This window comes from Leopardus geoffroyi, chromosome C3, assembly GCF_018350155.1.
Source record: "Leopardus geoffroyi isolate Oge1 chromosome C3, O.geoffroyi_Oge1_pat1.0, whole genome shotgun sequence".
NCBI lineage: Eukaryota > Metazoa > Chordata > Mammalia > Carnivora > Felidae > Leopardus > Leopardus geoffroyi.
Window position 1 is genome coordinate 76244078 of NC_059338.1, and position 25906 is coordinate 76269983.

A 25906-nucleotide genomic window follows, 5' to 3' on the forward strand; every position below is an offset into this window, starting at 1 on the left:
ATTTGATGCCAGTTCATATCCGATATTGTCTCTCATTATTTTCATAACAATTTTTTTTTCCTTTCTGCACAAAATATTACCAAATCTAATAAAAAGAGAACATACAATCTACCATAAATTCAATCTAATATCCAACAGTTAGAAATCCACTTTTCTGAAGAAGTGTGATTTGAAACACAGATGCTGTGACAAGATAGTCACTCCTCTTAGAGACAAACTTGACCACTGAACGCAGAAGAGCTTTTGGTCAGGGCTGTGGAATGCAGATATAGATATAAACCTGACCAGAGACAGACTGTCAGGGTTAGAGACGGGAGAGCCTGATCGGAGAAAGGCAATTAGTGCCAAAGAGAACTTGCAACTGTCACTCTCCTAAAATGAGATTATAAGATATGAACGATGGAATCATTCCCCCTAGTGCTTTTCCTTTTAAATGCCTGTTGGCTTTCAAACCCTGAAATTCCAGGGAATGAGAAAATAACGTTTCATTATCTCTCTTCCCCATTTTCTCCTTCCCTTCAATCTCCACTTTGGAGTGGTACACAGGGATTGCTTTGTCCAGAACCCCTTGTGTTACACTTCAGTAAGGGGTGCTTAGGAAAGGGATGGTTATTCGTTTGGATAGCAGTACAGGAATATAGAGAGGAGAGCAGAGTATTGAATACCAAAACTAAAAAGTACAAATGGAGTTTAGAATCAACAGTGCTCAGAATCAAGTAAGTCTGTGATTCCCTTTGGGCTGCAGAGTACCAAAGCTATGCTACCAGAAAGATTGCAAAAGCAACTGAAATCAGGAAAAGTTTTCGTAAATAGCCAGAAGCTCAAATTAAGGGGAAAGAACTATGAAAACAGAAGGGAAAAAGTGCACCACTGGTTTTTCATCCACTGGGAACCGTGGCTCGTCTGTTCCACTGGACCCTAACCATCCATGGTGCACTCACACGACACGGTGCCTCACCGGTGCTCACCGTTCCGCATACCTCATCCCCGCTCAGCCAAGACTTTGTCTACGCCCGGCCTATCCGAACAACCTCTCTGTACCTTCACTACAGTGCCAGATGCCATGCTCCTCAGGAGCCTGACGGTGCCTCAACAGGACAGAGCTCTTTCTTCCCTCCCTTGTGCTACCTGCAAGCTCTGCTTCGTGGTGCCTTGCATTTGTTGCATTTGTCAGAACCCAATGGCATCTTTGCCTCCTTCCTACATGCTGGCTAACATTTAGGGCAGAGTCTCTGCCTTTGTGCTCCTAGGAATTTCACTCAGACAGAACTTCCCAAGGGATTAAACCCCAAATATTCAGCCATGGAGCTTATTTGCCTGAGAGAATACATATGCTGTGGGAGCGGTGACTTCTCTAGCACAATCTCCAAAAGGAATGCTCTTTCAGTGTTTTTAAAGTAAGATGTTGGCCTGTTGGTTGTGAAGAGTAGGATGCAAAGATATTAAGAGCAGTTTGAGAGAAATATCTTTTTAATTTTTTTCATATTTATTGATTTTTGAGACAGAGACAGAGCGCGAGCAGGCGAGGGGCAGAGAGAGAGGGAGACACAGTATCCGAAGCAGGCTCTAGGCTCTGAGCTGTCAGCACAGAGCCAGCCCGACGCGGGGCTCGAACTCGTCAATCGCGAGATTACGACCTGAGCCGAAGTTGGATGCTCAACCGACTGAGCCACCCAGGCGCCCTGAGAAATAGCTTTTAACAAATCTTTTTGTTTATTTATTCATTTTGAAAGAGACAGAGACAGCACGAGCAAGGGAGTGGCAGCAAGAGGGAGGGAGAGAGAATCCCAAGCAGGCTCCGTGCTGTCAGCGCAGAGTCAGATGCAGGGCTTGATCTCACAAAACTGTGACATGATGACCACAGCCCAAATCAAGAGTCGGATGCTCAACTGACTGAGCCACTCAGGTGCCCTGAGAACGAGATCTTAAACAAGCTTGCCCAAGTAGCCTGTATAAGTCCCAGCACCCACCTCCAGCCCAAGCTCAAATTATGTCTCTAGGCTTGCTGGTCTCATGTTAAAAATCTAGCAGCATGTTTTAATATAGCCATGGGAAAACTTCATTTGCAATTAAAGAGTGTGTTCTCTTCCTTCACTCCTCCTCTCTCCCTGTGTGGTATGTTTTCCTTCTTTAAAGCCAGGTCTTTGGATCCTTGATCCCTCTAGCAACTATTTGTGTGATGGTTGGCCCATTTTGTAACCTATCTATGCATTCATTTTCTATGTACCAAATGGAAACAATAGCCCCGTCCATACCTTTTACCCTCTGCCCTCATCCATATCCTGCTTCCATGAACCTGGCCAACCAGTTTGGCCTTAAAACAATGGTTCTATAGGCTGATAGTTTATAATATCAAGATAAGAATATTGAATCTTAGGCGAATAACAAATAACAGATAATTTTTATACAGAAAGCCACATTCAAAGTATAAAAATAGCTATCCATTAATTTCCATAACCACTTATGAGAAATGAATGAAAAGTTTATGAGAACACCCTCTTGTTAGTGAAAGATTTTACCTTCACTGAATCCCAAAGAACATTTCTGGAGAAAAAATGCTTTTTCTCACAATATCTCTTACCCTGGGATTTGTTGCCAGGCATCAAGATAACACAGGGAAAGAAGAAAATTATGGAAAAGATTTGCAACAGAATCATGCAATTTAGAGATTAACCTATTTCTCTCTCCACCACCGAGTCATTGTTAAGTTGGAGGGCTGAGCAGAAGGTAAGTGACTTATTTTTACATCAATTACGGGTCACATTTTGATCTGATTAATTTTATAGGATTATACCCTAAAGGGAAAATAAATTAAAAGAAAAAGAGAATATACTCAAATCATTTGTTTTTCTATTTTATTAAAAATCAAAACAATATTAAATGCCCACCAATAAAGAAATGTTTAACTAAGGGATGGTTTTTCAACTGGATGAAAGATTATGCAAAAACTAGAATTACAATTACGATGGTTATGGAACATATTGTTTATGAATCTTATGACACTTGGGAGGTAGGAACTCTTTTAATGGGCCGGGACTCTTCGAGAACAAACATGTGAATGCCCTATTAACAAGACTTAATAGGAAAGAATGTTGCTATGCTTGTGTCCAGGTATATTTGTTCTGGGTCTGCAAGAGTATGTGGAAGACACATATTCTACACAATTCTACACACTGGGCCTGTTAAAGAAAGAGTGAGCAGTGGACAGTGAGGGTCTCTTGCATAGAGAGGGTACTTCTAGGGACTGATGGGATGCAGAAGTGCAAAATGCAGTTGAATTCACTAGTCCCTTGTTCAGCATGTTCTGTGACCTTGTAGACAGTCTGCTCACCTTGAAGTATTAGGGGGTTGGGGCTTTCTCCAAGTACTTTACTGCTGTATTTCCAATAAGTTTGTGGTGTCTGGAAAATTAGAGGTTCTTCATAAACAGAATTGGTTTGCAATTCAGAACGGGAGATAGACACATAAATAATTATGATATATGAGCAAAAATTGTGCTGCATATCATCTTATTCAGACTATTTTTCTTCCTGGGCTATATATCAAAGTAAGATCCAGGGATTCTCTGCACTAGAATCATTTGGGGTTGGTTATCTGTTTTGGTTTGTGGTTTTTTATTCAGATACTTGGGCCCCAACAAAACCTCCACACAGTATTTACATTTCTGGGGTGGGGGGGGAATGGAGATTGTCAAATACCATTTTTAAACTATTTTTACTAGGGACTCTTAGAAACAAGTGAAATTTAAGAACTTTAATAGCAGTTCAATGTGGGTTTGTTCAAAATAACCACACTCACGCTCTGGAAAAAAAGGGTTTCTTAACCTCAAAACTATTGATATGAGGGTTCAAATAATTGCTTGTGGTAGGGGCTGCCCTGCGCAGTGGAGAGGAATTAGCAGCATTCCTGATCTCTGTCAACAGATTCCAGTAGCAGGCTCTCAGTTGTGACACCAAAAATGTGTCCAGACTGCCAAATATCTCAGTGGGAGTAAAGTCACGCCTGTTGAGAACCACTGCTCCAAAAAGAGAAAAACATGGTAGTTTTGCAGGTATTTTAAACTCTTCATAGACATTAAGACATACATATATGAAGCAATTTGCTAGTTCTCATTTCTTCTCACTTAGAAACTCATTGAAACACCTTTAATCTCTCATATGTTTTAGTCCTAACCCCACTACCTCAGAATGTAATTGTATTTGGAGACAAATCTTTAAAAATTATTAAAAAGATTATTAAAATTATTAAGATTATTATTATCTTAATAATCATTAAGGTAATTATTAAAGATTATTAAAAAGATAATTATGGGAGGGCCTAGGTGGCTCAGTCAGTTAAGCGTTTGACTCTTGACTTTGGCTCAGGTCACGATCTCACTGTTGGTGAATTCAGGCCGTGCTTCCAGCGCGGAGCCTGCTTGGGATTCTCTCTCCCTGTCTCTCTGCCCCTCCCCTCCTTGTCTTCTATCTCTCTGAAAATAAATAAAAAACAAACTTAAAAAAAATAAAACAAAAAGATAATTATGCTAAAATGAAGTCATGAGGGTGGACCATGGTCCAGTGCCCGGTGTCTGTAAGAAGAGGAAATCAGGTCACAAACACACACAGAAGTAAGACCGTGTGAAGACACAGAGAAGACGGCCATGCACAAGTCAAGGAGATTGGCCTCAGGAGAAACCAGACCTGCCCAACACCTTCACGTCAGACTTCTAGTCTTCACAATCGGGAGAAAATGCGTTTCTGCTTAAGCTCCCCCCACACCCGGTGGTGCTTTGTTCTGGGGGTCTGAGCGAACCCAACCAGGTAATGATCTTCTTCTGTTGATGTTTCCATGGCTCCTCCCATGCACAATCTGAGAAGAGCTGGTGTTGTCCCCACACATTTGTCCCTCTTTTCAGACCTCCTGACTGTGCTCCCATCTTTTTTATCTGTACGACCAAAGCCTATACATTCTTCAAGGATATTATTTTCCCTGACCTACTAATTTGGTAAACGTCTTCTGCTTGGAACTTCTACAGACCTATTTTTGTCTATCTCTTGTGCAAAGATGAAAGAAAATTACAATATTATATGCTGCTTTTCCAATGTGTCATTTTGATGTAGATGTACAGAAGGAAAAAAAAAAAAAACAGAGAAAGGAGTCAGAGAACTCTAGTTTCAAATACTGCCTCTCCCACTCACTTGACATTGGACATGTGTATTGATTTCTGAGAGGCATAGGTTTGGACTCTGTAAAATGGGGAGACTATTCTCCATATTGGCCAGAATTAGGGGCAAGGAAGAAAAGTAACTCTAGCTGTTTTAAACAGGAAGTGATTTAATACAGGCAACTGGGCCTGAAAGAGTGGCTTGTAGGCCTCGTGTCCAGGAATGACTCCCACGCTGACCCAGAAGAGATCCACCACCGGGCCACCCCCTCTGAGGCTCCCACGGCTCCTGTCTGGCACCAAGAAACTGTTGCCACTGAAGCCTTCCCAGTGTCCCCCCACGGCCGGGAAGGTGGGTAATGAACACTGGAGTAAGGTCACAGAAAACCTCACGTTTTCTGCGGTTTTGCTTGGCATCAGAAAAAAGAAAAAAGAAAAAAGTGGTTTTTGCCCCACTCTGCTTGCTGAATATCACACAAGTGTATTTAGTTGGTGGAAATTATTCTATATCCAGAATCCAGGTCACAGGAAGTCTATGAAATACCGCTTTCGAGTTTTTAACTCCTGTGGTGACAAGGAGGTTGGGATAAAGGTGGAAGTAATAGTGCCTCGTACCCAGAATACTAGCGTCTTCTCTCTCAGGAAACAAGCAAAGCAGCTTAGCCCAGGCCTACATGTAGTAACTCACTTCTCCAAAAGCATTTGCTTTCTTTGAGGAATGTGGGTTAGTCACTATCACAAAGGGCAAAACAAAACGAAACTCTATACACTAGGCTTCCTCAAGGGAGAACAAAAATTCAAGAAGTAATGTGTTAGGACATCATAGCTAAAATGAGAAGAGGTGAAAAGTTTTATTAAGAAAGGAATTATAACATCATCTGTTATAATTAATATCTGTAATAACCAGGAAGATTAGACTTACAGGTCACCCTTGGCTTAATTTATTCTGTCTTTCATTCAATAATATATTAATTCACTTATTGATTCATTCCTTGGTAGTCATTCGTGATATCTTAATAATTTCTTCATCAGACATAATCATGATATGAAGAGCACTCATCTTTTGCCATCTATTTCTTATATGATGGCCAGGCCAGGCTCATTATATATGCTCCTTGACATACATTTAATAATGCAACAAGTAGCTATTATTTTCTTCCTTGTACAAAATGGAAGAACTTAGGCTTAAGTAGCCCATTTACTTATCCTGCTGATATTTACTGAGTCCTTGTCATGCACGAGGCAGTGATCCTGGGGACTCAGATGCAATCATGTCAACATACAAGCAATGGCAGAAAGTCTGGGGGCCAGGAGTTTGGATGGGGAGCTCCATCCAGCAAACATCACGGTGGAGGAGGAGGAGTATTTTCACCAGTGAAATATATCCAATTTCCATCCTCTATCTAGAAGCATCACTGAATCCTTGATTAAAGATACTGTGATTTCATTAGTCAGATCACTCTAAATAGGGCTTACAGCACTTCCCAATTAATAGATCAGCAGTAATCAGTGGCTAATTATCCCCTTGAATGCAGTTGATTTTTCCAAGTTTTGGAGTAAGCAATGAGCAGGAGAAGGTTAAACAGCAGCACACTCACGCTGACGCAGGATTCTGAGCCCAAGGGGAATGGAGACCGCCACCCACTGTAAAGGTGACCATGAACGGATTAGGCAGGAGGTGGGGGTGGGTGGCCCCAGGACCATGGAGACGGAAGAAGAGAGTAAAGGAAAGAGTCATGAAGTCAGAGTTGGACCGTATCCTAGAGATGGCAGACTCCAGACTCCTCACTGGAGAAAACTGAGGCCAAGAAATTCAGACACATATGCCCCTAACACTAACTGGGCCCTTGGACATGTGAGGATATTCAGAAAATTGAGGTGACACGCATTTTGATCCCAGCTTCACTACTCAGTAATCGTGTGATGCCAGGCAGGGTATAAAGTTTCCTTTGTATCAGCTTCCTTATCTCTAAAATGAAAAATAATATGAATGCTTTATAGAGCTGTTGCAATGGGGATATGATTAAACAATATAAAGCCCTTAAACAGTGCTTGGCAAATTGTAAGTGTTTAACACTAATTAAATGTTAATTGTCTTACATTATTATTATTATTACTATAATTTATACTGCTATAACTATAGTTACTGTTACGTGTTATTACTATTTTCAAGTGTAATGTGCATTCATCCAATCAATGATTATTTACCGAGTACCTCCTCTGTGGCAGACTAGGAGATAAAGTCATCCCTTCTGGTACCTTCCAGCCTACTGGCAAGACAGAAACACAAATAAAATACTGTTCATTTGTTTTCCACAGTGCACAATGTTACTTGCAAAGTTATTTCGGAGAAGAAGAGTACAGAGGTATGGCATCTAACTGAAGCTGGGGTAGGGGAGGACCGGGAAAGCTTATTCACAAAAATTGCACAGTCAATTTGCCCGAGATTATTACAGAAATATGAAGAGTTACAGAAATATTAAGTAGGAATGCTGGGATGTGAACACAGGAAGACTAGCATCAGGATCCGTTTTCACGACCACAATACTCAAGAGCTGCCCAATCTGTGATGAATTGCTTTTATTGAAATTCAGAAATAAGTACATAACAACAAGTACAAGGATGGTGATCAGAAATCAACTCATCTCAATGGGTCTCTTCCTTAAAATCAGAATTTAATTTCTCCAAAAAAAATGTTTTTATCGACCTTATGCTGTTATCGTCTGAACTGGATTACAATTTATGAAATGCAGTCTTACTTAAAACGGCATCAGTAACAAATTGTTTAGCAAATGTTAAAGGAAGGTATAGATACTTAAAAATTCTTAATCAACCTTTGGGAATGTAGCATCATAAGCTATGCGAATTAACGGAATCAAAGTAAGTGAGAAAATTAGGGAGACGGGCTTTATGCCACCTTGTCATTTAGATTTATCTGTAACATCCATTTATATAGACACGGTACTACCCTCTCAAAGTTGGTTCTCCCAATGAACTGACAAGATACGTAATACCGTCCTCATTGTACTGATTGAAGAAATCTGCTCAAAAGATTTAGTAATTTGTTTAAAGGCACAAAGACAGGAAATAGAGGACCCAGAATTGAAACTACGAATATATGATGGCATATTTGATGACTTTTATTCTACTTCACCTAGAAGTTTTCAGCATAGAAGAGCTGCAACAGATATTGCTAGAAAAAGGAGTTAGAGTGACCCTAATTTGTGTTAGTTGAACAGGAACTTAGAAGCTACACTGGCTTCATGTAGCTCTCTGTCTTGGTAGATTCTGGAAGTTGAGTGGTCATTTATTAATATTTCTTATATCTGCAATGGAACGTACCAGGAAATGAAGAAAAGTATTTTGATTCCTGAACAGGCATTCATTGAACTTGGATTCAGCTAGTAAAGATATACTGAGTATCTAGGAAATGCTGGCACTAACAAGACTGGACGAGTTCCCATGCATGGCTTCGTTCTAGTCATACAACAACCGTGCAGTGATATTAACGATGTTAATTCTACACCCAGATTTCCAAGTGTTCAGGGGTCTCTCTATGTCTCTTTGTCTCTATGTCTCTGTGTGTCTTTCCCTGTTTCTCACTATTTCTGTATCTCTCTCAGTATTTTTCCTTCTTCTTTTCTTTTAATGTTGTAACCAAACTAATTCTGGAAACCTGCCCCAAGGACCTGCCTTAACATGAAGTCAACCCAAAAGAAATCATAGCAAAAGATCAAAAGAGAAAGGAAGTCTTGATGATTTTGTCTGGACTGCTATACCCAGTTGCCTATTCCTGGACATTTCTGAATGCCTTGAATTGCTACTTATTTTCCTTCTGGAAGACTACAACAGGAGTTGCCTAAATCTAATACCCTACCATGGTTTGTACCCTTATTCTACCTGGGAACACATCAATGATTTGGAGACACATCAGTGGTTTGGATAGCAGTGGGGGCGGGGGGGGGGTGCTGCATGTGCTAGAGGTGGATGTATTTGTGTATATCATAAAGCAAAATCATAAAAGATTTGTAGGAATCTGATCTATTTCTTCCAATTCCTCCTATCCTCCCTCTCCCACACACAAACACAGTAGTTCTAAATACCAGCCCTGTCCAGGGTGTATCTAGGTATATCCATCTTTTGCTCCTACTAAATGCCTAGTCATATCTTATAGTCTCTGGCCAAAAGAACTCCAGGACCTTTAACATGCTGTGCTCTCCTCAGGCTCTTGGAACAAAACAGAACAGATTGCTTCCACAGGAAGAGAAATAAGAACATAGAAAATAATCATAGCTGTAGACTCTGCTCCTAGAATTTGACAATAAATCGGTATTTAGCTCAATTTGGAGGGTTAATTTTCTTGTGTAGAGACTTTTCTCGTATATTTTTAAAATAAACTTGGTGTGGAATCATGACCCCCTCAAAATTTTTCATTCATTATTTCATTTATGTGTGTGTTTGCGTGTGTATGTGTGATTTATGTGTGCTTTTTACACTGGGATATAAGTTTCAAGGGAACGGGAACTATTTTTTTTAATGTTTATTTATTTTTGAGAGAGAGAGACAGAGTATGAACGGGGCAGGGGCAGGAGAGAGAGGGAGACACAGAATCTGAAGCAGGCTCCAGGCTCTGAGCTGTCAGCACAGAGCCTGATGAGGGGCTCGAACCCACAAACCGTGAGATCATTATCTGAGCTGAAGTTGGATGCTTAACTGACTGAGCCACCCAGGCGCCCTGAACAGGAACTATTTCTGTTCTATTTGCCACTCACCAACACAGGCAGAGGGCTATACATTTGCCTCTATAGTCACTGGAATGTATTTATCAAAAATAATATTAATTACTAAGTCATAGTAAATCAAGTGCTTTTTATGACTAAAAAAATCTGTATTATTCTACTTATATCCTTGATAATAAACATAACTTCTTTTCCACCCCTTCACATTTGTAGAACTATCCTGATATTCTAGACTTTTTGCTGCCTATGTCACTAGGGGAATCCGTGCAGCATTTTCCTTCAGTTGTATTTGATTAATCTGCTCTAGGAATACACTAAAGTCCGCATGATCATCCCTGCGCCAATTGCCTCTGCTGTTTCCTTCAAAAGGATACTTGGCAGAAAAGATCATCAGAAAATGACTTCAAGAGTGTGACACATTCAAAGAAGACCCTCGGATGGCTGTGGCACTTGTAATGAGAGGTGACGGTTGTTGACAAATTTACCAATCTTTGGGGGGAAGTTCTGGCATCAGTTTGTTTCACACAGGTGATGCTGCCTGTCAGCGCCTGTGACAGCTGCCCAGGGACAGCTATGGCACTGAGGACCGAGCACTGGGTTGGCGGGGGGAGGGGGATGTCATCTGCAACAGACCCCCTTCCTGGTGGCGCGAGGTCCTGCAGCTGCTTTGGGCGACTCGGTCAGTAACCAGAGTCTTTTCCCTCGTGTCAGTTTCCAGCCTGACTTCAGGTTAAGTGACGTGTCAGGATGCCCTGTATGAGTACTGGGTATAGTCAGTCAAATGCTGTGGAACCCTTTGCAGTGGAACCAAAGGTACCTGGCTCCAAAAGGGTGGATGTGAATAAAGCCAATCACCCAGATGATTGCTCTAGGGCTGAATAAAGAGCCATGTTTGGACAATTTTCGCACGGTATTTGTGGTCATTTACAAAGGAACTTCACTTGTATTATCCTGTTTGTTCCTCAAAACGACCGGGTGAGATAAAACAAGTAAGTGCAATTATTACCAATTTATAAATAAGTCCACTGAGATTGGGAAAGACTGGATGCCTTGCCCAAGACTAGCTGGCCATTGATTAACAGGGGCTTAAACAGCCTTCTTGTCTCTAGGTTCACAATGATGTGGATTTGCCATAAATAGGTCAAAAGCATTGACTGAAAGAGGCTTACTGAGGTCAAGCTTCAAATGCTATGGGATGTTATATCTGGCTTCCCTGCCCCCTGCCATTGTTTTCAAATTTAAGTGCCCAGAATCCCTCTAATTTCACACTTGGTTAGACTCACACTCATCAAAGGCAATAGACAAAACACTCCGCTTAATGTTCATGCGTATTTCCTGGCTTTACTCAATCCTCACAATTGTGAATTGGTTCCTATTATCCATATTTACCAAATGAGGCAGCTGGGATTCAGAAATCCCAGAGATCACGCAGTAGGAAATTTTAGAACCAGGCCTTGAACCTTTGTATTTTGATATTATTCAGGATGATCTTTTCTATGTCTATATTTCTGAAACCTAGATATGCAAATATATTCTCAAGGTTTCAAAAGTTCAAGTTTTCGATTTAAAAAATTGATATTGAAAATAATTAATAGGAGAATATTCTGGATCACGTGAATGATGAACAGTATAAATGTGTGCTGACACATACTCGGGACCAATGTTTCAGCTTGTGTTTCCAAGCTTGTGAGAAATCAAGACCACTCAATGTGACTGATTATTCTTTAGTGTGACTTTTCTTAAACTGGGAATTCATGATTTCTTGGATAGTGCTCTATTACTCCTCTAAATTCAGATCATGTCGGTATGGTTTAAATCAACACAAATGTGCTCTGTGGGACCAGATACAGGGTTTCTGGATAAGTACCACCCGTACAAGAGACAGTCAGACTTCTTCCTGTTCTCAGAGACCATCTCCATAGTCCATAGTCCATAGTGTGAGAGGACCATAAAATAGGATGATAACTCAGGTAAGACTCTTACTTTCATAGTGAAATGCCAAACCTGTCTCTTGTCATGTTCCATCTAAAGAGTTTGACACTCTTTAAAATCAGTGACACACTAACATATATAAACATGTTTATTATAGTTGCTGACACACAGTAAGCCAGACAGAAAGAATACTGTAAGACTCCATTTATATAAATTCTAGAAAGAGCAAACTAATCTATAGTGACTGAAAGCAGGAAAGTGGTGCCCTGGTTATGAAGGGCTGCAGGGAGGGGTTGGAAGGAGAGAATATGTGAGACACAAGGAAGCTTTAGGGGGTGATAGGGTTGTTCATACTTTTGATTGTGATAATGGTTCACATGCATATACATGTGTCAAAGCATTTTCAGTACAATGTACTTGGTTTACTGTATATAAATTATACCTCAATAACATTGTTTAAAAAATAAATTACTGGAAATGGTGTTTGAAATTTGATAATTACACATAAACAATTTTAACTTCTAGCCAACTATATTTGGATTAAATTGATTAGAAAAGAAAGAAAATTATATGTTCCTCAGCTGGCTCCTTGGCTTCCAGGGATGATTATTGAGGACTGTGTTCCCAAGCTGATGGGCTCATTCCTATCTCTCCCATCCAAGCACTAACCAGGCCTGACCCTGTATATTACTTTCCGAGATCAGAGAAGATTGGATGCATTCAGGGTGGTTGGAGACAGACTCTTTCCTATCTCTGATGCTAGGTATTTCTTAGCACAGATTGGACAGGCTTTGCTTCAGAATTTTTTCAACTTGATTATAAGGTCTTTCTTTTCCCAATATTCTTTTCCAATTTAAATGGTAAACATCTCTTATACATGTAGCTAAATATTCCTTATATGTCAATTATACCTCAATGAACATTCCTATCTAAAATTTATATTGTGTATTTACTTATCATTGTATATATATTTGCATATATTATATATTATATAGTACTTGTTCATATACACATATCCTTACATATAATATAAATGTAAATATTAAATTCTTTGACTGACAAGAAAATGTCTTTAGGAGAAGTAGCCAAATTCCATTATAAGAATTAAAAAAAAATTATGTTTATTTATTTTTAAGAGCAAGAGAGAGCGTGAGTGAAGGGGAGGGACAGAGAGAGACGGAGACACAGAATCTGAAGCAGGCTTCGAGCTGTCAGCACAGAGCCCGACACAGGGCTCAAACTCACGGACTGTGAGATCATGACCTGAGCCAAAGCTGGATGCTCAACCAACTGAGCCACCCAGGCGCCCCCCATTATAAGAATTTTTTGAGGCAGGAGTAATCCAAATCATGCTTTCAAGCTTTCAAAATTCAAAAAAGACAAAGTAATATCTAATTAAATACTTAATGAATAGTAAAAATGTGACAACATCAATGTACAAAGCAGCGATAATATACCAAATTACGACACATGAACTTGATGGACTTTTGTGTAGCCATGGAAATTCTAATTATGAAGACAATAAACCAAAATGAAATGCTTATAATAAAAGAGCGAGTGACAAAAACAGAATGCAAAATCATATTCATGCTATCATTAGGGTTTGCACAACAGATTATTTATGGAGTTCTTAACTCCGCGTCAGGCATCGTCACAGCTCCTGAAGTTAACAGAGACACACAGAGGACCGCCCATAGTTTTAAGGAGCTCAGTCTAGTTGGAGAGACTGACATGAAGTAAATGAGTACCACCACCTTTGAGACCTGCAATAATAATTACATAGAGGGTAGAAGTAGGCTGGAGGAAGGAGCAATAAAATCCCTGGAGTGAACTAGAGGAACCTTCCAGAAAAACAGATGTCTGTGTGAGTCCACTCCACGGAGGGCGGCAGTTTCTGAGATGAAAATCCCCTTGGGATTTCTGAGAGACACGAAGAGGTCAAATAAACCATTTCCTGAGCAGTGGCAACTACCAGGCGTATCTCAGATGGCCCAGTTGTCTCTCACCTGCTCCAACTCCCACTCATCCACATCCTGCACCTGCAAATCTATTGGGAGTAATCTTTTCCTGCCCCTGCTCCCAACATGCGACTGCCATGATTTGTATCAATATCCTCTTACGGCCTCCTGATAACCCCAAATTGCTGGGTCCTTAAGGACCACCTCTGACAGTCATAATGTGTTATTCCAGGCTTCCAAAACTCTTTGCTCTCTCACAATATCTTTCCTGTGCAATGCTGTCAACTTTAACCTGTAACTATCAGGCCCATCCATCCAGATTTATCTGGGACATTACATTCAGGGAGAAAAAAGTCTGTTCTAGAGAGTGTACAGTGAAGGGATCAGCGAATTACTACCCACAAGCCAAATCTGACCCGCTGAAAATTTTGGTATCACCTGCAAACTGAGAACGGACTTTACCAAGTGCACTCGTGATGAGCACTGGCTGTTGTATGAAGGGTTGAATCGCTACATTGTACACATGGAACTAATATTACACTGTATGTTAACTAACTGGAATTTAAATAAAAACTTGAACAATGAAGAATGGCCTTTACCATTATGAATGGTTGCAAAAGCCAAAGAAAGAGCAATATTTCATGACACACAATAACTACATAGGTCACATTTCAGTGTCTATAAATAAAGTTCTATTGGAACACATCCATGCACACTCTTTTAAAATTTTTTTTATTGGGATATAATTGAAATGCAACATTGTTTAAGTTGTACAACCTGTTGGTTCGATACATTTTTGTATCCCAGTATGATGGCCACTGTAGCTTAGCTAGCACCTCTATCATTTCACTTAATTATCATTTCCTTTTTATGGTGAGAATAAGTAAGATCTAGTCTCTTAGCAACTTTGAAGTTTATAATACAGTATTGTTAACTATAATCAGTATGCTGTGCATTAGATCTCCAGAATTTATTTATCTGTTAGTTGTAAGTTTTTCCCGTAATCAACATTTTCTTTATAATCCCTGGCCGCTTTTGTGTTGCAAAGGCAGAATTGAGTAGTTGTGACAGAGACCATATGACCTGCAAAGCTTAAAATATCTGCCTTTTACAAGGAATGTCTGTTGATCCCTGGAATAGAGAAGAGTCTATATATAGACTAAGAGTCTAAATATAACTATATTTAATTGAAATAAACTCTTTCAGGAGCAATGAAGTAGAAGTTTAACAAAGACAATCAAGCACCACCTTTATGTTTCTCAATGAAGTAGAGGAAAAAATATGAAACTTTCACAAAATATTTGATGGCATTTTCCTTGCATCATGGAAGTCAATCATAATAGCACTTGACCACATTAAAAACAAAAATCATCAATCTACTTAAAACATTAGGAGTAATTTTAAGGCAGCCTGAACACAACAATTTCACATATATGGCTGTTTTCACTCATCACAGTGTGGCACAGGGCTCTTACTGTAAATGAAATGCCTGTTGTTCTAAACTAAGTTGCTTATTTTTCCACTCCAAGTTTCTTTGTGCAGCATGAAAAGTAAAAGATAATCATTAATGCTTTGGCTACATTAGCAGAAGATCTTTGCAGACAGTTAAATGATGGTTTTAAACTACTGTCATTAGATGTCTCAAATATGATGTCTGTTAATTCCAATACTGGTTTGTTTCTTTGTTTCTTGGTTTCTTTGTTTTTCCCATCCAACTCATGGAATCAAAGTAAATCTTTTTGAAGTTCATTTTGTGAAGGGTGAACATTAACATGACATTAATATGAGTGCTCCGCAAATTCATTCCAAAATTTTTTAAAGGAAAATACAAACTACTTGTTTTTATAGTGATAAAAATAAACAATTTTGGTGGAGCACATTGATGGCAAAAGCAATATTCTTACTAAATTAAAAAATCAACAGAGCAGATATATACTTGAAATCGATTTTGCTGCACAATTAAAAAATTCCTTGCATAATGGATAATCATGATTGCATTGAACAGGCTTCAATAAATCTACCACTGAAATTAAAATTATAGTTGCCAAAATGTATACATATATTTATAAATACACAGTTCAAATGAAGGTACCCTGAAATGTTTGCCAATGGATGGTCTTGATTACAAAAAAACTTGATGACAACCTATGCCTCTCTTTGTTATCAAGTACCAATCCGATTTTTGAAAATGTTTGACACTTTGGGCTACCCTGATTAGTTTGTGTAGAATTGGTATTATTTCTTCTTTAAATGTTGTTGGAGGAGGTCACTGAGAGGATATGATCACCAGCTGACCCATGAGCAGAACCCAGGCAAGCAGAGACTCCTTACTCCCTCCCTTGCCTTTAGAAGATATCACCTGCTCCCCCCACCCCTGTTCCAACAGTGAGCACCATTTTCAAGGACACAGACTTGAGAGACTGATGGATGTATGGTGTACATGACTGAATCCCATCAAAGCCTCTCTATAAACTTTTAAGATTCCCCTGGGTGGGTACAAAGATCTCCTGTGGCTGCCCAAGGCAAGCCTCTTAAGAAAGTCTCCTTGCTTATTCAACCTGCCACCTACTGATCTGAAGAGTCCAGACACTTCCTTGGGTCTCTTCTTGTCCTCTGTGTCCTCTTGGCCTCTGGGGGCCATTTTCACATTTCACCTGGGAACCTCCGGAGTTTGCAACCGACAGATGTGTGGTACAATTTGCCAGTAAAGCCATCTGGAACTTTCATTCTTGGAAGGCTTTATTGGCGGAAAGGTTTCAATTACAAATTCACTGTCTTTAATAGATAGGACACAAGTCATATTATTTAGTTCTTCTTCAGTGAGATTTGTCAGTATCTGTGTTCCAAGATATTCTTTTTTGTTTCGTAAGTTGCCAAATTATGTGCATAATATTTCCATAATATTTCTCTACCAGGCTCGAAATGCCTGTGAGTTCTTTATTATTATGCTCACTTTCATTCCTGAGATCGGGCATGTGGGTCTTATCTCTCTCTTTCTGTTGATCAGCCTGACTCATGGTTTATCAATTTGATCTTTCCAAAAGCCAACCGATTTCATTGATTTTCTCTGTTGTTTTTCTGTTTTTAATTTTATAGATTTTTGTTCTCATTTTATTGTTTCTTCTCTTCTGCTTGCTTTGGGTTGAATTCACTTTTCCTTTTATTCCTTGAGGTGGAAGTTTAGATTATCAATTTGAGAATTTATTTCTTTCCTCATGTAATCATTTAATGTATTGAAATTCCTTTAAGTGAAACATTAACCTAGATTTTGGTCTGTACTTTTATTTCTTTAAATTCAAACATATTCTAATTTCCTTAATTGCTCTATCTTTGTCCCATTGAGTCATTTAAAAGTGTGATCTTCAGGGCACCTGGGTGGCTCAGTCAGTTAAGCTTCTGACTTCGCTCAGGTCATGATCTCAGGGTTCACGAGTTTGAGCCCCGCGTCGGGCTCTGCGCTGACAGCTTGGAGCCTGGAGCCTGCTTCAGGTTCTGTGTCTCGCCTTTCTCTGGCCCTACCCTCCTTGTGCCCTCTCTCTCTCTCTCTCTCTCTCTCTCAAAAATAAATCTTTTAGAGGTGTGATGTTCAATTTTCAAATATGTGGCATTTGTCCAGAAATCTTTCTGTCATTCATGTTTAGTATGCAGCTATTTTTGCAGTACATGGTATGATCACAACACACAGCGTCACAGAGCCGTGGAATCCTATGGCAAGGTCACATACAAAGCCCAGTTAGATTGTCCCTAGAATTCTGTTCTTACACATTCTCCATAAAGAACAGCATACAAGCGATAAGGATGAAATCTGCAAAGATGAGAAAGCGAAGTATGCTCAAATGCGTAACTACCTACAGATAGAATATCTGAGTTTTGGTTTTGATCTATGGTTAGAAAGTTGTTTTGTTTTATTTTCACCTTAGAAACCTATGACTCTATGGACAAGGTTCGAGGAAACTGGGGAGTGACTGTTAATGTTTATTGTGATCATGACGATGGTTTCACAAGCGTGTACGTATGTCAAATCTTATCAAACTGTACGTTTGCAGTTTATACGTTTATACGTCTGCAGTTTAGTGTTTGGCAATTATACTTGATAAAGCTGCTAAAGAAACACAGTCTATACTTCTCCCCGTGAAGTCACTAGCTATAGCCCATATCCCCCTTTTCCCGTGTGCTTTCCCTCCCTGACACTGAGGTCATCTCACTTCCAATCCCTGCTCCTTGCTCCCACTTGAAGGAGGATTTTCTGAGGTGAGAGACAACACTTGTTGCCTGGATTTAGAGAAAATTCATCTGACGTAAGAGGTCTAACCTACGGACCCAAAGATCTGAGGCTCCTGAAATCTGTCTGGAAGATCTTCATCTGAGACTGTGCGTCAGCATCGGGCCAATGGCGGGATAGGGACATCTACTGACGAGTGATGATTTTATTAAGCAGATAATTGAAGGCGGCATCCAGAAGATAACAAAGTTTAATCACTTCAGTATTGTCTGGGTGGACACTGTATACAGGCACTAGGTTAAGCCCTGAGGAAACACAGGGAAACGATATGCTGTTCCAGAGGACTGACCGGTCTACTTGGGGGAGGACAGGGTGAGCTAATATAGTGGATGAGAGTCACAAAGGGCATGTGCATGGTGCCAGGGTGCCCAAGGACAGGCAATGCACTATTTGGCTAAGAGAGTGCAGGAGACAGTCCCCAAAAGAGATAGCATTTCAACAGGACTTTGAAGCACGTGAGAAAAACAGAATGCTCTCTCACCAGGTAGATTACAATTTTTATTGTATTTTATTTTTTAATTCTTTTTTGAAGTTTTACTTATTTATTTTGAGAGAGACAGAGGATAAGCAGAAGAGAGGCAGAGAGAGTGCAAGAGAGAATCCCAAGCAGGTTCTCTTCTGTCCATGTGGAGCCTGATGTGGGGCTCGAACTCCCGAACTATGAGATCATGACCAGAGCTGAAATCAAGAGTCAGACACTTAACTAACTGAGCCATCCAAGGGCCCCTAAGAATTTTGTTATATTTTATATTACAATATTATTTTGTTTTGCTGAATGCAAGGAGAATATTTAAATCAAAGCCTCAAGTTAACTAACTGAGCCACCTAAGGGCACCTAAGAATTTTATTGTATTTTACAATATTGTAATATTACAATATTATTTTGTTTTGCTGAATGCAAGGAGAACACTTAAATCAAAGCCTCAAGTGTGTATATTTACCATATTTTTGCATTTTATTTATTTGCTCATTCTCAATCTGGGATTATGGAGGAAGACTGAGCTTTTTGGTAAGACCTGGGTACGTGTGAGTTTCAGTTATTTCTTATATTGAGTTGAGAGTGAATGGTAGATTAACTGCACAGAATTGTAAGTATTCAAAACAAACTACCTGTGTGAACATGGAAAGCCCATTCATATTATATATAAAGTAAGATATAATATGTAATGTAATATATATAATATATATAATATTTTGTACATAGATACACGTATGTAATATATAATAGGAAACATCACACACACACACACACACACACACACACACACACACACTGTTTTTTCATTTGGGATTAAGATGCCCCAAGATTCCAGTTATCTAAATCACAGAAAAAAATGTGATTTCTTATTTATATGAATTCAATTTTTACTCCTTGGCCATACTATTAAAAATACGGTGAATTATTTTGTACAAATCTATTGGTTTCTCTCCATGTGAACTCCTTTCACTTCATGGCCAGCTGGCTCTCTTTAATGTTTTGACATAAAACATGCACATCCATATAGAGAGGTTTTAAATTAAAACTCCAGTTGTACAAGAGAGTACTGGTGATACTTTGACATCTGAATAATGAGACTATAAGGAAGCAGCAGAGAAAAAAAAAACACAAGAAAGGTATCACCCATTTTGTCAGTCAGGAAAAACATAAATTAGTTACCATTTTAACAGTATCTGAGAAAAGAACATCACAAGTTTTAGTTCATTGTAAAAATGGTAACATAAGAATTAAAGTTCTGGGGGCGCCTGGGTGGCTCAGTCGGCTGAGTGCCTGACTCTTGATTTCAGCTCAGGTTATGATTGCAGGGTTGTGAGATCAAGCCCCACGTCAGGTTCCACGCTGAGCATGATTCCTACTTAAGATTCTCTCTCTCCCTCTTCCTCTGCCCCATCCCCACTGCCTCTCAAAAATAAGTGAATAAACATTAAAAAAAAGAATTAAAGTTCTGGATTAGAAAGAGGCCAGCAGATATGGGATGGGTGGTTATATAGAATTTAAGAACTCTGTGTAACATATCCTAGTTAAATTTTGGCAAAGACCCTTACAAAGAGAAACATTGAAAGATGACAGAAATACTTTTAAGATTTATGGAAAATATCTAGAGCATCAAGAATTTTCTCTCTGTTGCTTATGTGTTCTCTCTCTCTCTCTTGATTTCATTTTTAATAATAATATCAGCAATTTAGGAAGTATTCTATAAAAAGACATGATATCTTACCTTATTCCCAAATTTTATTTATTTGCCTGAATTATTTCTTATCAGTTTTAATTATTTATTACATTAAAGTGGGTTATGAGTGAGTGATAAAACAGAATTGTAAATATTTTTAAATATATTTGCATATTTTCTCACTACAGTATAAGAGATTCAAAGGCAAGTACTTTCTATCCATATTCAAGGAGGAAAGTTAATGCCAATCATTAGAAATTGCAATGAAATATGTTTATGACATGAACAATGAAGTACCCACATGTTAAATTTTATTGAAGTGTTTTCTAAAACATTAACTCAAAAGTTCCAGAAAAGTGTCATGTCAACCATATTAATTTTAGTTAACATATATGAATACTATGCAGTTATGAAGCTACTGAAACAAATTCTATAGAGAAAAATTGAAAAGCATAGCTACAGTTATGTATTCGTTCATTCATTTTAGATATACTATGGGACCAGTACTGTGTTGAGAACATTAGATTTTGGGTTACCAGAGAAAATATAGGAAGCCCAGTTAAATTTTCATTCCAGGTAAGCAACAAATATGTCTTAATAAGCATAAGTCTCATGCAATATTTGATACATACCTCTTTGGGTGTGAAGAATGACCCTACGAAAGAGATATGTGTCTAAGTCTTAATCCTCAGAACTTGTGAAGTCACCTTATTTGGAAAAAGGCCCTTTGCAGATGTAATTAAGTTAAAGATCTTAAAATGAGACTGTCTTGGATTTCCAGTGGGTTCTAAATCCAACGCCAGGCGTCCTGATAAGAAGAGGAGAGAGGAAGTCAATGTGACCATGAAGGCAGAGGGCAGGCGACCGCCTGTGAGCCAAGAAATGCAAGGATTGCCAGTAGTGACCTGGAACTAGGACAGAGGCGTGGAACAGACCCTCCATCAGAGACGCCCTGACAACCAACCCTACTAACACCATGATTCCAAAATTCTGGTCTCCTCAACTACGAGAAAAGATTTCTGTTTTAACCTACCCAGATTGTGGTAATTTGTTAAGGCAGCCCAGGAAACCCATACAACATAAACGACAAAAATTATTTGTCAGGGCACCTGGCGGCTCGGTCAATAAAGCATCCAACTCTTGATCTCAGCTCAGGTCATGATCTCACCCTTCGTGACCTTGAGCCCCGTGTCAGGCTCTGCTGAGTGAGGGTGCGGAGAGCGTGAGATCAAGCCCCACGTCGCGTTCCGCGCTAAGCATCGCCCCCACTTAAGATCCTCTTTCTCCCTCTTCCTCTGCCCCTCCCCGCCGCCTCTCAAAAATAATGGGATTCTCTGTCTCCCCCTTTCCCACTCTCTGCCCCTCCCCCACTCTCTCTTCCTCTCTAGAAATTAAGTATTAAAAAAATAAAAGAACATTAAAAAAAATTTTTTTTAAAGTGGCTCCTGGATAGCTCAGTCTGTTACACATCCAACTTCAGCTTAGGTCATGATCTCACAGTCGTGAGTTCGAGCCCCGTGTCAGGCTCTGTGCTGACAGCTAGGAGCCTGGAACCTGCTTCAGATTCTGTGTCTCTGTCTCTCTCTCCCCCTCCCCCACTCGTGCGTGCTCTCTCCCTCTCTCTCAAAAGTAAATAAACCTTTAAAAAATTTAAAAAAATTATTTGCTTGTTCATCTAAAATTCAAATTACCTGGACATCCAGTAGTTTTATTTGCTAAATACAGCAACCCTGCTTTAGATGAATTATCTCATTTACTTCTCTCCATAACTGTGCGAACAAAGTATCATTTGTTCTACTTTATATTAAGAGACTAAACTCTAGGACATTTTAAGACTTGCCTAATAACTGAACAGTCAATAAACAACTGAATTAGAAATCAAACAGGAGACTTTCTAATTCACAATCTTTAGCTCTTAATTACTATACTATGCAGGGTTCTACGATGTCTAGGGGTGAAATTTATGATATAATATGAAGTGAAAAAATACAGACAGAAACCTACATTATTCCAGTGTCTGGGAGGAGGAGGAGGAGGAGAAGGAGGACAGAATGAGAGAGAGAAAGAGAGAAGGAAGGAGAGAGAGGGAGAAGGTGCATCGGAATGTTTGAGAGTCTATAGAGCAGAAACAACACAAGGCAGGTGACTGCTGGATTCAGGGAAAAGTCAATGCCCAGAGTAAAACTCAAGATCGTAAGTCCTGGTAGCTTTCAGGGAGTAGAAAGAGCACACGCTAAAGAAAATGGATGAAAATGGATGAAAATGAGTATGACACATCCACAGAATTTCAAGGTAACCAATGTGAGTAGAACAGAGCAGACAAAGCTGTGGAAAGATGTCTGAACTGTCATTGTTGTTACCACCACTGTTTTGTAACAGGGTTTTGGCGCCTGGATTCCAGCCAGGTCGACATTATCTCCAATCTAGGGTTGCATGGATTTATACTGTGAGCCTGGCTGGGTCTAACTTTGTTGGTGCTCTTCCCTCTCCTATGTATTGACAGGGCTCTACTACGGTTTCTCCGATGTCGTTCCAACCCTCCTAGGTGATGACCCACAAGGTGGTAAATAATCCTGGAAGAAACCACAGGCAGTGAAAAATAGCTACTTCAAACGGTAATGAACCTGCCGATAATGTTGACAGTGGAAACACTCATTTAGATGCAATGAAATTTTCCTCTTGATTGAGTGCCATGCTTTAAGACAATTTTTCAACTGTTCCACTTCTAAAAAAGTTGATGTTCAGCAGTTTTGGAGGTACATATATATGCAATAAGCAACCGTTTGCTTTTAGATCTTTAACTAAAAAACAGCTCTAGAAAACCCGAACTGATTTTACTCAAATTCTCATGGAAAGTGATTCAGGTATCAGGCTGAAATCAACCCCTACCCAGAACAGCAACACCAAGTGAGTTATTTCCAGAAAGCAATGAGTAGGTAAAAATGGGAGGGAAAGCGAAATCTGGGATCATACACAAACAGGGTGTTCTGGCAAATATTCTCTTGTGTAGCATGTTATCTCCTTAGCATTCAAATATGTGCAGAGGACGTGATAGCTATCCTCCGAGTATAATTAGAATAAAATCCATGTTGATTTGATACAGAGAACAGGTTTTTTTTAATCATATGTTTCAATATCTGATGATTCATTTGTGGAAAAGATATGCCCCATCCATCTCTTTTAGGGAGATATGTAAACCAAAATAATAACTGTACACTTGCAGAACAGCAAACAGGAAGAATGAGTAGAGTTACTGGACAGGACTACCCTCAGTGGAAGAGTCATTGCTTTGTGTTCACCAAGTCGTTTTGTTTTCTAGACAAGACCGCAGCTTCTAATCCTCTCGTGTATGAGTGAAGCCCGTTGTAGCCATTCAATGTAACGGAAGACATGTGCCATCTTCAGACCTGCCTCAATTGTTGAACAAGATTCTCCACATGCACACCCCAGACCCCTGTCCACACAGCAGGATGCAGGAGGCTGAGATGGAAAAGCCACATTAATTATTAGAGCAGTAAAGAAGGCAAGAGCCTGTGCCATGATGTTGAAACATATAGTTAAAGAATTTACTGTAAAAGAACTTCCTGCTTTTTGTTTCCCTATGGTTGGTCGAGAGGGTGATACAGAGGAAGGAGCAAGAGAATAAAAATCTAGATCTTCTGAACTCAGGAACACGAAGGACCAGTCATCTTAGGGCGACTCAGTTTAATGACATCAAAATCATGAGGGAGCACGTACTGCAGGAATTCCTCGTCTGCTTTTCCAAGCTTGTTTGCTTCATTTGGTCTCTATTCTCCTTGGTTTCTATTTGGGTTCCATTCTAGGGAGGATTTTAAAACACCAGAAGTAAGGGTGTTTCTTCTCTGTTGCTTCCTTAATGTGGCACGTTCTCTAGCAAAGCGAGGTCTTTCTACGGCAATTATTCAGAGAGTCTTCTGGGAAGCTCTTCCTCTTGGCCCCGGTTCTCACTGGGCTCCAGTAACAATTTTCCTCCCCTTGATCCTTCAGCCCCAGGGGTAGCAATGAACTTCTGATCTTTCCAGTCTCTCAGTGCATTGAGGTCTCCTGTGAGAGTTTTTTTTAAGATTGTATCTTAATTCCAGCTAGTTAACATACAATGTAATATCAGTCTCAGGTCTACAACATAGCGATTCAACACTTTCGTATAATACCTGTGGCTCATCGTAACAAGTGCCCTCCTTAATCTCCATCACCTATCTAACCCCCAACTCCCTGCCACCTGCTAACCATCAGTTTGTTCTCTATATTTAAGAGTCTGTTCTGGATTTGCCTCTCTCTTTCTTATGGAATATTATTCAGCCATGAAACATAATGAAATCTTAAATTTGCAACAATGTGGACGGTAGTGAACTATCACACTAGGCAAAATAAGTCAGTTGGAGAAAGACAGTGGACCATATGATTTCACTCCTATGTGGAATTTATGAGAGGTTTTTGTTTGTTTTTCCTCCTCCTTTACCTTGTCCACATCTCTAGGCAAGGACAGAAGAAGACTGCAAAATAGACCTCTGAACGTGAAGGTATATGACTAGGGGAGGATAAAAGCAGTGGCACTGAAACGTAGAAGATGGCATAATTAAATTTTGTAGGTGTGGAGTGAACAGCATTCAGGTGACAGTGGAGGCACAATCACTTTTTTTTTTGTATGGTTGAACTGGTGGTCTGGGAAAGCATTTTATTTTATTTTATTTTATTTATTATCTTATTATTTTATTTTTTAAATGTTATGCTGGTTTTTTAAAAAATGTGTATTTATTTATTTTGAGAAAGAGAGCACTAGCTGGGGAGGAGCAGAGAGAGAGGCAGAGAGAGAATCTCAAGCAGGCTCCATGCTGTCAGCACAGAGCCAGATGCAGGTGGGCTTTGATCCCATGAACCATGATGAGATCATGACCTGAGCAGAAACCAAGAGTCAGACACTTTACTGACTGAGCCAATCAGGTGTCCCTAGGAAAGCATTTCAATTACCTCTTCATCTGATTCATGTTAGAAGATTTGTGAAATTATGAAGCAAATAGTTAATAACCCATTTGGTAGATTAAAAACCGATGCCCCTGGAAACACATACTTCTCCAAGTCCTCTTGCTAATATGGGTAGGATCAGAACCAAAGAAACCTTAGAGAATTGCATCCATTTTTTTTTCAGTTCAAAATGAATAAAAAATTTTGCATAAGAAATGTTTTCTCAATTTAATGAAAAAAAATTTACAAATGTAGTTTGAGAAATCTTTTAAATTTTTAACAAATTTTGCCTAATTGTTTTTTGTTGGTGTTGGAGAAAAGTTAAATTGACAAGTTTTTCAATGTGTGAAAATCCATGTCAAATTAATTTTGATTTGACATGCATATAGAGAAGCCAAAATTTCATAAGTGTGTGTGTTTGTATGTGTGTGTAGATATATTTCTTAATTATGAGTATTTTTAAGTATTTACAGAAGTAAGGAGGAGTATATTAATTCATCTCTATATAACTATCAGCTAGACCTAGAAATTATCAACATTTTGGTATATTTGCCTGTTAATCTCCTATCTTATTTTATTTCTTCATTTTACATCTTCTTGTATTATAAAGAAAAAAACCAGATCTCACATGATTTTACCCATTCATATGCCATCACAAATCTCTAAGATTTTGGAACATATTCTTACATAACACCTAA

General features: G+C 39.2%; 1 long non-coding RNA gene across 1 annotated transcript; it reads left to right on the forward strand.

Moving 5' to 3' along the window:
• Window positions 1–17531: 17531 nt before the first annotated feature.
• On the forward strand, window positions 17532–23817 carry LOC123586735. The gene is made up of 3 exons (XR_006706916.1): window positions 17532–17601; window positions 22729–22840; window positions 23545–23817. It is a non-coding gene; the product is annotated as an uncharacterized LOC123586735 (long non-coding RNA).
• The last annotated feature ends 2089 nt before the right edge of the window (window positions 23818–25906 follow it).